Source organism: Canis lupus, chromosome 8 (genome assembly GCF_011100685.1).
Source record: "Canis lupus familiaris isolate Mischka breed German Shepherd chromosome 8, alternate assembly UU_Cfam_GSD_1.0, whole genome shotgun sequence".
Lineage (NCBI taxonomy): Eukaryota > Metazoa > Chordata > Mammalia > Carnivora > Canidae > Canis > Canis lupus.
Genome location: NC_049229.1, coordinates 70,223,461 through 70,238,645, shown reverse-complemented (window position 1 = coordinate 70,238,645; position 15,185 = coordinate 70,223,461). Strand labels below are relative to the sequence as shown.

The 15,185-nt window shown below is 43.2% G+C and overlaps 1 long non-coding RNA gene across 2 annotated transcripts in view; it reads left to right on the top strand.

Annotated features, from left to right (window-relative positions):
- The window catches only part of LOC102152682, a 28,846-nt gene extending 14,387 nt beyond the window's left edge, over positions 1-14,459 (top strand). The window contains exons 2-5 of one of the 2 annotated variants that reach the window (XR_005363800.1): positions 1,161-1,396; positions 1,902-2,028; positions 12,610-13,360; positions 13,579-14,459. This is a non-coding gene — a long non-coding RNA (uncharacterized LOC102152682). Of the gene's footprint in view, positions 1-1,160; positions 1,397-1,901; positions 2,029-12,609 lie in introns of both variants that reach the window. The other variant, XR_005363799.1, reaches the window with a different exon arrangement.
- The last annotated feature ends 726 nt before the right edge of the window (positions 14,460-15,185 follow it).

Sequence of the window (15,185 nt, the reverse complement as noted above, 5' to 3'; positions counted from 1 at the left end):
TGCTTCTCAGTGCCTATCCTGCCCTCCCCCAAAGTCACTCCTTTCTCCTTTGGTCTCACTGCACGAGGGCCAGAACCACCCATCAAAAGCCCAAATCTCTCTCTCTCTCCTTTTTTTTTTTTTTTTAAGGATTTTATTTATTTATTTATTTGAAAGAGAGAAAAAGAGAGCATGAGCGGAGGGGAGAGGCAGAGGGAGAGGGAGAAGCAGACTCCCATTGAGCAAAGAGCCGGACATGGGGCTCGATCCCAGGACCCTGGGATCATGACCTGTGCTGAAATCAGACACGTAACCCACTGAGCCACCCAGGTGCCCCGCCCCCGCAAAGCCCAAATCTGATGGTGTCACTTCCCACCTGAAACTTGGCAGCTTCAGGATGCTGTCAGCCCCCTGGCTGGGCCTCTGAGGCCCTTGGGCACCTGGCTTCTGCTGGCTTTTAAGCCTCATCTCTTACCACCATCCCGTGCCTCACTCCAGCCTTAATAAAACCAGGGCAGCTTTCCCCTGGAGTTGTGCAAGTTCCTGTGTGGGCCGGGAGGCCATGCCTTCCCCACCAGGAGCACCCCCAGCTGAGACCCCGGCCGACAGCCCAGCCGCATGGGTGAGGGAGGCTTCTGGAGGCTCTAACCCTGGCCCCAGACCTCAGAGTCCCCGAGAGGCCCCGAGGGGGCGAGAACCGCCTGGCCCAGCCCAGTTGCATCCCCACCCCACGCCCGGGAGCTGATAACACAATTCTTAATTGTAAAGTGCTTATTGTTGTCTTCCGCTGCTAAGTTTTGGGGGTGATTCGTTAGGCAGCAATAAGTAACTGGAATCGATGGACACGGAGCTAATAGAATGCAAGCCGACCAAGTGAGCACGGCTGATCGTGTCCGGTGGTTCACACGGGCCACGCTTCAGCTCTCACACACGATGTTGCACATTAGACGCCTAATTGCATCTGCCCCACATAATTAGCAGCGGCGCTCTGCGGCGGGTGGGTGTGGGCTGCCATGGAGATGCAGAGCACCGCGGAGCACAGGCCCCGGAGACGATGTGGAGGTAGATGTAGGGTTCATCAGTTACTCAGATATTATTAGGCATGTTTACCTGAGAGGAACAATCTGTGAAATAATAAATCTGCTGATTTCTATTCTTCTCCCTTTGCAAACCGGTCCCAGCACCAATTAGAAGACCGCGGTGTCTAAATATTGAAACGTGTTGCCTCCCAAAGCTGCTGAGATGTACTGGCAAAGGTAGCCCTGCGATGTGATTTCTCTCCAGCATCTCAGATTTTAGAGAAAGATCCAAACGACATGGATCCTTGTGCTCAAGGGTAATGCAGTGCGCTCTGGTGAGACATCAGGCACCAGCACGCAGGCCTTCTGGTGGATCCCCGGAAAAACCCTCCAAGATGGTAATTATCTCACCATGCTGTAGACCCGGGCACCTCTTAGGGGTGGCTCCAGGTTGGTGGGTCCTAAAGCTTTTAAGTTAGGGAGGATCCGTGCGGGGAAAGAATGCATATTACCAAGTGAGGTCCAGGGCCTTGGGAAGGTGGTGGGCAGGGCCCGCACAGTAAAGCTTATTTAGCTCCCAGTAAGTGCACCTTGGAGCCTGTAAATGATAACGCTGGAATTTGGGCCCAGGAGCGTCAGATGCAAAGTCCGAGATCTTTCTGCGACACCAAGGTCTTCCTGTATGATGGGCAACAGCAGGCTGTTGGGTCCAGGTGGAAGAAGCATCACTTTCCGAGGAGGTGGGTCTGCAGGATGGGCAGTGGCTGGCTGCTGCTGGCACCGCAGCATCTCCAGGGCATAGGCCGCATGGTGGGAACCCACTGGCAGTCTGCTGCTACTTGGGGACACCTCCATCCTACTGCCTTCGTGTGTCTCTCAGGCTGTTCCTCTTTTGCTTTCAAGGTGGGCAAAGGGTACATCCCAGCCTATAGCTCCCTCCTGGCACCTCTCAAATGCATTTACAAATGAGGAAGGCAAGGGAGAATGATGGTTCTGCTAGCAACAGGTGACCTTCTCTTCCACCTGAAAGGTAAAAATGGGCTCCATCTGGTCACCCCGAAGCTGTCTGGTCCCAGCTGGGCACTGAAGCGTTGGGAAGCCCATCTTCCTCCCACACCCCTCACATCCCTGGCCTGTGACTCATGCCTGAAATGCTTCCACTGAAGCAATTCTTCCTTTTATTGTTGAACATTGGCCTCCTCTGGCTCATCCTCTGGGCCTCCATGCAGGGGAGGATTCAGGGACACGTAGCCTATTTCCACACTGTAGTCAGGGACAAAGCCATGATCACTGGTTTTGGGCATCCAGATCCCAAGCGAGGGGTTTGCAAACAGAATCTCTTGCGGGGGAGCTTGTTAAAACAAACATTCCTGGGTCTACCGCAGAGCTTTTACTCAACAGCATCCCCCCACCCCCAGCTCTGATGCCGATGGGAACCAAAGTTGGATGAGCTCTGGTCCCTATCATCGCCAAGAGCATTAAAAGCCAGGCGTGGGTTCTTTTGGAGTTACACCCAAATCATCGTCTCTGGGAGGAGGTGCAAAGCCATCAGGAATTCCAGAAGAAAAATGTGCAAAGTGTAAGGAGAAAAGAGTCTGGCCCTAACTGTGGGCAGCCTCAGGCTTAGAGCCCTTAGAAATAAGTAACTGGCTTTTTATTTTTTAATTTAACTTAATTTTAAAGATGTTATTTATTCATTCATGAGAGACACACAGAGAGAGGCAGAGACGCAGGCAGAAGGAGAAGAAGGCTCCCTGCAGGGAGCCCGGTGTGGGACTCGATCCCGGGACTCTGAGATCACGCCCTGAGCGGATGGCAGACGCTCAACTACTGAGCCACCCAGGTGCCCTGAACTCTGGCTTTTTAAACCAAATGAAAGCTGGGCCCTGAGTGCACCCTGCCCCATCCCCATCCCCCTGGGAACTTGTGGAGGGCAGGCATCCTTGCTGGGGGCGGGGGTTTAGTGTCAGCCTGTCCAATGATTCAACATTCAAGAGCAGATAGCCAGGGAGGCAGGTTTTGGATAGGAGAGAGCATTCTTTTTTTTTAAAGAATAAATTTATTTTTTATTGGTGTTCAATTTGCCAACATACAGAATAACACCCAGTGCTCATCCCGTCAAGTGCCCCCCTTGGTGCCCATCACCCATTCACCGCCACCCCCCGCCCTCCTCCCCTTCCACCACCCCTAGTTCGTTTCCCAGAGTTAGGAGTTAGGAGAGAACATTCTTGTGTGGGATCTTTCGTTTTATGTTTACAAAGAGCTTTATTGAGTTCTAATCCACTGATGTACAAGAAACTGCACGTATTCAAAGTGTACAACTTACTAAAAAATTTTTTTTTAGTAATTCCTACACCCAGGGTGGGGCTCTAACTCATGACCCCGAGATCAAAAGTTGCAGGCTCTACCCACTGAGCCAGCCAGGCGCCCTGGATTTACTAGGTTTTGACATCGACACACGCCTAAGAAGTCTTTAGAATTATCAAGATAACAAACAGATTTGGCTTCCCAGAGTTTCCTTATGTTTAGGGTCCTCCTTGTCCTTCTCCTGGTCCCCCAACCCCAGGCAAACCATTGATCTGCTTTCTCTTCTATATATTATATAGAATTTCTTAGAATTTTACATAAGTCGAGTATATCCTCATTTTACGTCTGTTTCCTCTCCCTCAGCATCATGACCTTGAGGCTCATCTCTATGGGAGCACGTATCAGTAACGCAGCCCTGTATCCTGGATGAGCCCCACCTGGCCATGACATGCTGTCCTCTTCTGTAGGTGGTTGGGCTCCATCTGCTACAATTTTGTTTGCATTTCTGTGTCTAGGTGCGGGAGGAATATTGGAGTCTCTTCTTTTATTTCTTTTTTTGGGGTAATACCTTTGGTTTTAGTATCAAGGTCATACTGGTTTCATATAAGTTGGGAAATCTCTTTTTCAGGTATCCCAGAGGAATTTTTATAGAATGAGTGTGGTCGCCTCCTTTGTAGAGTTCACTGGTTTTCTCTAAGGGAAGGTCTTTCACTGTGGATGCTATTTCTTTCGTCGAAAAAGATGATGGATAGAGACTAGATAGAAAAACAGATGATAGAGGAAGCTATTCAGGCTATCAACTTCTTTTTTAGAGAATTTTGATAGTTTGTGTCAATCAAGGCATGTGCGCATTTCATCTGGATTGTCTAATTGTTCATAGGAGCGATTAGGTGGCTCGGGGGTTGAGCATCTGCCTTCGGCTCAGGTCGTGATGGGGTTCCGGGATCAAGTCCCACGTTGGGCTCCCTGCAAGCCTGCTTCTCCCTCTGCCTGTGTCTCTGCCTCTCTCTCTGTGGCTGTCATGAATAAAGAAATCTTAAAAAAATAAAATTGCTCATAATATTGCTTTACTATCTTTTTAATATTGCAGGGTCCTTGGTGATATCACCCTTCTTGTTCCTGAGTTTGGTAATTTGTGTCTTTTTTGTTTTTTTTGTTTTTTTCCCTGATCAGTCCAGTGAGAGGTTTATTCATTTCCATGATCTTCTCAAAGAATCAGCTTTTGGTTTTATTGATTTTAATCTATGTTTTTTTTTTCTGTTTTGTATTATGATGATTTCCACTTTAATCATGTTTATTTTCTTTCCTCTGGGTTAAATTTGCTCTTCTTCCTTTGGTTTCTAAAAGTGGATGCTTAGGTCATCAATTTGAGATTGTTCTTTTTTTTCTAGCCTAAGCATTTAATGTTATAAATTTCCCCCAAGTACCGTTTTAATGGTATGTTTGTCAGCTCACTGTCATAACAAGATACCACAGACCGGTGGCTTAAAAACAGAAATTAATTTTCTCACAGTTCTGGAGGCTACACTACCAAGATTGAGGTGACTTTAGGGCTGGCTTCTGAGGAGAGCTGTGTTCCCAGTGACCTGCGGGGTCCCCACATGGCCTTTCCTCTGTATGTGTGCAGAGAGAAGCCTGTGTGGTGTTTCCCCCTCTTCTCAGGACACCAGCCCTGTCATGTTAGGATTTCACACTTGTGATCACCCCCCTAAAGGCCCCATCTCCAAATACAGTCACTTTGGGGGTCAAGACTTCAATTTTGGAGGAACGTAATTCAGTCCATAATGAGCAGCACCTGCCCTCCCCCAAATTCTTATACATTCTGTTTTCATTTTCCTTCAGTTCAGAAAACTTTCTGCTTGCCTCTTGGACTTATTCTTTGATCCATGGTTATTTAGAAGTATATTTAGCTTCCAAAAAACCGGAGATTTTCCAGATATCTTTCTGCTATTGATTTGTTATTTGATAACACTGTAGCCAGAGAGCATACACGAATTCTTTAAAATTTATTGATACTTGTGTTTTGGACGAGAATATGATTTATCTTGATAAATGTTCCATGTGCACTTGCAAAGAATGTGTACCTTTCTGGTTTTGGGGTGAAGTGTTTAATAAATGTCAGGTCAAGTTGTTGATGATGCTGTTCACATCTGATGTATTTCTGTTGATTTTCTGTCCACTTATTCTATTGGTTCTTGAAAAAGTTGTTGAAATCTCCAACTATGATTGGGGATTTGTCTATTTCTCCTTGCTGTTCTAACAGTTTTTGCTTCTTGTATTTTAGAGCTCAATTATTAAGTGCATCAGCACTTAGGGTTCTTATGTCCTTTTGATGAACTAGCACCTTGTCATTACAAAATGATTTCCTTCATCACTGGAAATACCTTTTGCTCTAAAATTTACTTTGATGTTAATATAGCCACTTGAACTTTCTTTTGACCAATGTTGGCATGGTATGGGTATTTCCTTCCTTTTACCTTTAGCCTATTAATTTCTTCGTATTTAAACTGCATTTCTTGTAAGCAACAAATAGTTGGGTGTTGCTTTTTAATCCAATCCGACCATCTCTGCCTTTGAATTAGGGTGTTTAGACCATTTACATATAGTGTGATTTTTGATATGGTTAGGTTGTCGATAATCTTGCTGTTTTTTACAGTTTCCCTCCATGTGATATTATGTCATGTATATTCACATATGGAATAAGAACCCTATAATAATATACTGCCATAGCTCTCCTTGGGGCCTTTCTGTTGTTGTCATACATTTTATTCATACATATGTTATAAATCTCACAACACATCATTTTTGTTTTGTTTAGATAATAAATTACATCTTAAAGAATAGTAAAGAATAAGAAAAAAAATCTTAGCTATTAATTCATGTAAACCTTTCCAGTGCTCTTCATTCCTTTGTGTAGATCCATATTTTTACCAGAAATAATTTTCCTTCCCCTTAACTAGCATCCTTTAACATGTCCTATCATGCAGATCTGTTAGTAAATTCTTTAAGCTTGTGTATGTCTGAAATTGTCTTTATTTTGCTTTCCTTAAAAAATTGTTTTTGCTCAGCATAGACTTTAGACTTCTAGGTTGACAGGTATTTTCTTTCAGTAATTTAAAGGTGTTGTTCTATTCTCTTTTTGCATGCATTTGTTCTGGTGAGAAATCTGCTGCCATTCTATCTTTGTTCTTTGCGCATGATGTGTTTGTTTTCCTCTAGTTGCTTTTAAGATTTTTCTCTTTATTACTGGTTTTGAGCAATTTGAATATTATGTGATTTCATCGAGTTTTTATCCTGTTATTTGGACTTTGGATTTGTTGAGAGATTCTTGGATCTTTGGATTTATAGTTATTATTAAATTGGCAGATTTGGGGCCATTATTTTTTTTAAATTTTCTGAACCTTCTTGCCTGTCACTTGGGGGTTCTAACTATATGTATGTTAGGCCACTTGAAGCTGCCCATAGCTTATTCATGTTCTCTTCACTTTTATTTTTATCCTTTTGTGTCTTATTTTGGATAGTTTCTGTTGCTGTCTTTGAATTAACTAATCTTTTCTTCTTTAATGTCAGTTGCCATTAATTTCATCAAGTGTTCTTTTTCATTTCACATATTTTAGTTTTTATTTCTAAAAAGTTGACTTGGGTCTTTTTTATGTCTGTGTCTCTATGAGACATTGGAACATATGGAATACAGTTTTAATAACTTTTACTGTTTTTGTGTACTAATTCTTTCATCTATCTCAGTTCTGAGGTGATTTTGATCGACTGAGTAGTCTCCTCCTCCTCCATTTTTTTTTAGAGAGGGAGAGAGAGAGGGTTGGGCAGGTGGGAAGGGAGAGAGAGAATTTCAGCAGGCTCCCTGTGGAGCCTGACACAAACCTCGATCTCACAACCCTGAAATCAGAACCTGAGCTGAAATAAAAAGTTGGATGCTTAATCAACTGAGCCACCCAGGTGCATCAAGTATACTCATTCTTGTGTTTTCTGGCTTTTTTGCATGTCTAGAATTTTCTTATCGGATGCTAGATATCATCCATTTTATCTTGTTGGGTGCTGGATATTTTATATTGTTATAAGTGTTCTTTAACTTTGTTTTGGAATATGTTAAGTTACTTAGACACAGTTTGACCCCCTCTGGGTTTGATTTATGATACCTTAGGTGGGCATATAATAGCTTTTATTTTAGGCCTAATTATTTCCCACTACTGAGGCAAGGTCTTCTTGAATATTTTACCTTATGCTTTATAGGTAGGAATTTTCCAGGCTGGTTAGTTGGAAGAGAGACTATTCTCAGCCCTGTGTGAATACCAGGCACTGTCACCCCTAGTCCTTTCTGATGGTTCCTGCCCCCTTTTGGATTGTTTTCTCAGAGGCATATGCTGATCAATTCTTTACTGAATGCTTGAGGGGGACTCTGCAGATCTTTGGGTTCTATCTCTGCTCAGCTCTCTCTTATCTGATACTCTACCCTAAGAGTTCTAGCTATCTTGTTCTCCCTAGACTCTCCACTCTGTCTCCTCAACTCAAGAAGTCTGCCAAATTCTACTGGGTACCCCTTTCCTTGTTGTGGCTTGGAAATCTTCTCAAGGAAGTAAGATTAGATAATTTGGAGTTCATGGCACTTATTCCCACATTCTCAAAGATTATTGTGTTTTATTGTCTGATATCCAATGAGTCGAGAACTTTTATTTCATACACTTGGTCCAGGTTATTTTGGTTGTTTCAGGAAGGAGGGTAAATCTAGTGTCTATTACTTCATTTTGCTTGGGGGTGAAAGCTTCCATTTTCTTTTATTTTTTTATTTTTATTTTTTTAAGAAAACAAAACATTTTTATTTGGTCCATTTTCTTTTAAAATTGAAAATACTCTTCTAATTATAAAATTAGCTCACACTCATGAAAAAATCAGAAAATAACAAAAAGAGAAGAACATAAAAACCACTCATTCATAACCACTGCTAACATTTTGGTGTATATTTTGTCACCTTTTTTCCCCTAAGCATATGTGTACATGTAGCAGGGTCACAAAATCACTCACAAATATATAAGATGTACAAAGAAAACAGAGTTTCTTTATTTTCCTACTTAATTTGATCTTTCTTGGGAGGTACCATCTGCTGGGTAATAAGGAGGGGAGACAATGAGAGTCCAGTGTAGTGACCTTAGTCTAATACAATAATCCAAATAGTTCTTTGAGAAACTCATGTTTATTAGGTTAAAATGCATGGTCAATCAGATTTTTACAGCCCCATGTCCTCCATTCCTCCACTGGAGGCTGTGGGGGCATATCAGGTGGGCGGTTTCTGAGTCCTCTTGTGGCTAGTCCTCATGTGGCCCACACATGTTTTCCAGGTTCTCTATGATATTGGGTGCAAAATAGTTGGCCTGACTGCTCCATAGAATGGTGGCTGCTGAGGGGAAATAATGATGGGAGACCAGATCATGTAGGGATCATATAGGGCGTATGGGTCATTGTAAGGACTTTAGCTTTTGTCCCAAGTGAAATAGAGAAGTCAGTGAAGAGTTTCATTGCACCAGTAAGAGGCAGAAGCCTGACTGAAATGGGTCTAAGAGAAAATGGGAAGAGAGGAATTGGTGAGAGTGAGAATTGACACTTTCAGAGACTCTTCCTGAAAAGAGGAAGTCGAATGAGAAATCCAGAGGTTTTTTTCAAATGGGATATAATGGGAATTATCCAACAGAGAGGGAACATGATGGATGGTAGAAAGTTGCTGAAGGGGGTGGGGAGCTAGTTTATAAGTGAGGGGTTGGTGTTTAGGGCACAGCCAGGAGATGACGGGGCAGGGTGGCTGGGCAGATGTGGTGGGGAGCTGTTCATTGTTCTCCTTGTCTCACTTCCCTTTCTCACTGAAATAGGAAATAAGTCATCAGCCGAGCATGAAGTGTTGAAACGGGGAAGGAAATGCTGGGATTTTGAGGAGAAGAGTAGAAATGTAGTAGGATGGCCAGTCTGCATTAAGGGAGTACTTGAGTTCAGCATATGAAATTTAAAATGAGACCAATCACCATGTCTGTGAGTTTTCCTGCAGCCTCATTCAGCCTAACAGGTGCTGGCATGGTGTTCTAATTAACCAGGTTAGAGGTTTTCCCAAGTGTTTGCAGTGCAGTGAGAGACAGATGAGGAAGCTGAAAGATACACATGAGACAGGGCTGTGATGACAGACCGTGGAATTCCAGCTGGGAAGAAGGGGAGCGAAGACATATGATAGAGTTAATAGTGGTGGTAACAAGTGGAAAGGCTAACTGATGACTTGTAGATCTCAGTGAGCTTGGAAGTTGTTGATATAAGGGCACTAATGGCATGAGTTGGAATGATGAGAGATGATAGTCAAGGTGGCATGCTTGAAACTGAGATTATGGAAGGAGTGACAGTTTGGGTAAATAGCAAGAGCTTAGAGCAGTGTGGTCTGACAGAGGTAATGCGGGAGGTACAAATGTGAGCCACATAGGCAGCTAGAAGTTCTCTAGTGGCAACATTAAAAAAGCAAAAAGAGGGACACCTGAGTGGCTCAGCGGTTGAGCGTCTGCCTTTGGCCCAGGGCGTGATCCCAGGACTCCCGGGATCGAGTCCTGCATCAGGCTCCCTGCATGGAGCCTGCCTATGTCTCTGCCTCTCTCTCTGTGTCTCTCATGAATAAATAAATAAAATTTAAAAAAACAAGAATAAATGGGCAAAAATAATTTAAATAACACGTTTTACTTGACTCAGTACATCCCAGAGATAATCGTTCCAACATGCAATTAAGTTTTATAAATTATTAGTGAAGAAGACATAGGGAAAAAAGCTTGTTGACATTGTTTTTGGCAGTGGTGTTTTTGGCCCTAATAGCACAAACAACAAAAGTGAAAATAGATAAATGGGATTGCATCAAACTGAAAAGCTTCTGCACAGTGAAGGGAGCCATCCATCAACAGAATGAAGAGACAACCTACAGCATGGGGGGAAATACTTGCAAGCCATACATCTGATATAGGTTCAGATCCAAAATGTATAAGGAACTTAACTCAATATATATATATATACCAAACCAAATAACCCAGTGAAAAAATGGGCAAAGGACCTGAATATATATTCTCAAAAGAAGACATGCACATGGCCAACAGGTATGTCAGCAAATACTCAACATCACTAATCATCAGGGAAATGCAGATTAAACCATAATGAGATACCACCTCACCTTGTTAGAATTACCAAAAAGACAAAAGATAACCAGAGTTGGCGAGGATGTGGAGAAAAGGGAGCCCTTGCACACTGCTGGTGGGAATGCAAACTGATGCACCCACTGTGGGAATGCAAACTGGTGCACTGGTGCACCCACTGTCCACAAAAAAATAAAAACAGAACCACCATACAATCCAGCAATCCCACTCTGGGTATATATCAAAAGCCAATGAATTCAGTATCTCAAAGAGTTTTCCACATTTTCATGTTCATTGCAGCATTATTCAGATAGCCAGCATATGAGATCTACTTAAGTGTCCATGAAAGGATTAATGGGTAAAGAAAATGGGATATATATACACAATGAAATATTATTCAGCCATAGAAAAGGAGGTGATTCTCTCATTTGTGACAATGTGGATGAACCTGGAGGACATCATGCTAAGTGAAATAAGCCAGGCACAGAAATGAATACTGCATGACCTCATCTATACGTGGAACCTGAAAAAGTTCAAGTCATAGAGACAGAATAGAATGGTAGTTGCCAGGGGCTGGGAATGAGGGAAATAGGGATGGTGGTCAAAGTTTACAAAGTTTCAGTTGTGCAGGATGAGTAAGGCCTAAAGCTTAGATGTACAGCGGGGCAACTTGACTACAGTTAATAATACTCTATTGTATACTCGAAATGTGCTAAAAGAGTAGATATTTCTTTTTAGAAGGGGGAGGGACAGAGAGAGAGGGAGAGAATCTTTTTTAAAATAAATTTATATTTTATTGGTGTTCAATTTGCCAACATATAGAATAACACCCAGTGCTCATCCTATCAAGTTCCCCCCTCAGTGCCCGTCACCCAGTCACCCCCATCCCCCGCCCACCTCCCCTTCCAGCACCCCTAGTTCATTTCCCAGAGTTAGGAGTCTCTCATGTTCTGTCTCCCTTTCTGGTATTTCCCACTCATTTTTTATTCTTTCCCCTTTATTCCCTTTCACTATTTTTTATATTCCCCAAATGAATGAGACCATATAATGTTTGTCCTTCTCCAATTAACTTATTTCATTCAGCATAATACCCTCCAGTTCCATCCATGTTGAAGCAAATAGTGGGTATTTGTCGTTTCTAATAGCTGAGGAATATTCCATTGTATACATGAACCACATCTTCTTTATCCATTCATCTTTCGATGGACACCGAGGCTCCTTCCACAGTTTGGCTACAGTGGACATTGCTGCTATAAACATTGGGGTGCAGGTGTCCTGCCGTTTCACTGCATCTGTATCTTTGGGGTAAATCCCCAGCAAGGCAATTGCTGGGTCATAGGACAGATCTATTTTAAACTCTTTGAGGAACCTCCACACATTTTTCCAGAGTGGCTGCGCCAGTTCACATTCCCACCAACAGTGCAAGAGGGTTCCCCTTTCGCCACATCCTCTCCAACATTTGTGGTTTCCTGCCTTGTTAATTTTAGAGAGGGAGAGAATCTTAAGCAGACTCCTTTATTTATGGACAGATCTGAGGCTTGATCTCACAACCCTGAGATCATGACCTGAGCCAAAATCAAGAGTCGGACACTTAACCAACTGAGCCACCCAGAGGCCCCTAAAGGAGTAGGTCCTATATGTTCTCATTCATCACACACACACACACACACACACACACACACACACACACACAGCTATATGAGGTGGTGGATATGTTAATTAGCTTGATTGTAGTGATCCTCCCACAATGCACACGTGTATTAAAACATCACATCAGGGATCCCTGGGTGGCGCAGCGGTTTGGTGCCTGCCTTTGGCCCAGGGCGCGATCCTGGAGACCCGGGATCGAATCCCACATCGGGCTCCTGGTGCATGGAGCCTGCTTCTCCCTCTGCCTGTGTCTCTGCCTCTCTCTCTCTCTCTCTCTCTGTGACTATCATAAATAAATAAAAATTAAAAAAAAAAAATAAAACATCACATCATCCACTGTGATATGTACAATTCTTATTCGTCAATTATACCTCCCTAAAGCTGGAAAAAAGTTTTAAAAAATCTTAAGACTAATTAAGACCTTTAAAAAGTATTAATGAGATATTTAAAAAAATTTTATGCTAAGCCTTGAAATCTGTATTTTATACTGACAGCACATCTCATTTTGGACCAGTTTCAAGCAGCTTGTGGCACCTGAGCTGGACAGCACACAGCTAGAGAATGACCGTGGGGAGAATGGCTAAGAAAGTGTGGAGGACAAGATCACTGGAGGCATGGAGGTTAAAGAATGGAGAGGTCATCTCTGTAGATAGTTAAATCACCAAGATTTAGGACAGGAGCGGTTAGGACAAGTGACAATGAGCCAGGAGTGGAAATCTTCTAGGAACAAGTAAGAGGGATTAGCAGACAGTTGCAACCAGGAGCTGGAGAGTTTGGGGAAGGTGGGAGGGGTGGTAATCTGGAAGGAAACATGAGGAGCAAGGGTGGTGCCATAGAGGGCTGGGCTCCAGCCAGAGCAAGTCCATGGAGAAGACTTAGAAGAGAGAGATTCTCTTGCTCATGGTGTATATTAAGGTGTAGGGGGCACAGTAAAGGCCTTTGGTAGTCGAGGAGGGATAGAGGATGGGGCTGGATTCCAAGATGGGCAGAGCTTTATGGGGATTAGGGTCCCTAGGGATGGTCCAAAAGCCTGGGCAGTTTTGCTCTATGAGGAGAACAGAACTGAACAGTTAACAATGCTCTTTTGACCTGACTTACAGCCTTTTCCCATTTCCATGGTATAAATACTCCTACGATGGCTCATTTTAAGCTACCAATGGTTTAACAACCAGAATGCAGAATGTCAGAAAATGGAGCAATCAGCTCTCCCAACAGTACACGCTGTTCCCAGAAGTGGAGCACTAGGTACGGGGGATTTTGGGAGAGGCCCTGGTTGTCTCCAGAGAAGACATGGTGGGATGTGAGAGTAGGGGGCAGAAGTAGAGGAGGTCTTACAAGAATGAGAAGTCTAGCCCCCATTAAACTCTGTCATGGAGCATGGAGAAATGGGTGGCATATTGAAAGGACTTCCAATATGGATTTTTCTGTATCTTTGTGATGAGTCACCCAGATTCTTCTTCCAGGAAGGACCTGTCACCCCAGCTGCTGGGAGTGCCTTCAGCTGTCAGCCCCTTCAAGGATTGCTCAGCTGCAAAGAGCCACCTCATCCAAAGTCATGACCGTTCCACCAGGCAGCTCCCTTCAGTGATATATCAATGCAGGGGCAAAGAGATCAGCCAACTCCACCCAACTGAGGACACTGCTCATGGGTCATTCCAGCTCAGGCATTCCCTGTGGGAGCTATCACCATGTCTGTGTCAAAGTCTTCCTTCTTTCTCTGACCTGGCCTCCCCCACCTCCCTTCCACAGGTATTGATCCAAGGGCCAGTCCTTAATAAATACCCCATTGCTCACTAACTCCATTTCAGACTCTGTTTCTGGAAGGACCCAACTTGCAATGCTCTCTGCCATGGAGACAATTTCTTTAGGATCTCAGCCAGTTCAATCGAGTGGAAAGCTGCCTTGTTTAAATTTGCCTCTCTTTGATAACTGGGTGGGGGGGGGGACTGAATTTTTTTTTTTTTTAACAAGCATTGGCTGAATTACTTCCTGTGTGGATTGCCTTCTTAAATTACTTCCTTTGCCTGTTTTTCTATTGAAGTGTTTGTCTTTTTCTCGTTGGTAAGAGTGCGTATATGTATTACCGTCATAAAGATACCAATCTTTGCTTTTTGTGTATGGTTCAAGAAATGTTCTCAGGTTTTCCAGTCTGTGGTGTGTGTTTCTTTTGTGGTTGAGAGCACACACCCAGTCACACTGCCCTATCGCTTCCTAACTGTGTGACTTTGGGTACATTCCTTCCCCTACAAGAGCCTTTATTTTTCATCTGTAATTGGAAGTCGAGTTAACACTTTGTAGGCTTGTTACGGGGATCGGATGATTTAATAAAGTGCTTAAAACAGTTCCTGGAGTACAGTGAATATGAGATAATTATCTGCTTTTTAAAAATTGGTATCTGTATTATTTTTTCTTATCGGCCACACAGAGGTTATATATACTTCAGGTACTCATAGCCAGCTTTCGTGGGTTTTGCTTTTGGAGTCATATTCAGGAAAAACTTCTTTCTTTTAAGATTCTGTAAATATTTACCACTATTTTCATTTAGTACTTTTATATATATATATATTTCTCCTACATCTATATAGAATCCAGAGTTTATTTGGACGTGAGGTTTGCATGTTTCTTGAATGCCCAATATTACTTTAGGAACTCTATCAGTCAGCATTCTCCAGTGGAGTGGAACCAAATAGGATATTCACGTATATAAAGGGAGATTTACTATGAAGAATTGGTTCACACAGTTTTGGAGGCTGAGAAATCCCATGGTCTGCTGTCTGCAAGCTGGACACCCGGGAGAGCTGAAGGTGAAGTTCTGAAGGCCTGAGAGCCAGGGAAGCCAGTGGTGCGAATCCCAGTCTGAGGGCGGGAGAAGATGAGGTGAGATGTCTCAGCTCAGAGAGGCAAGAGAAAAGGGAAAAATTCTTCCTTCTTCCACCTTTTGTTCTATTCAGGGCCTCGGTGGATCGGATGGTGGGCACCTACATAAGAGAGAGCAATTTACTATACTGAGTTCACTGATTCAAATACTAATCTTACTCACAAACACTCTCTCAGACACACTCAGAAATAA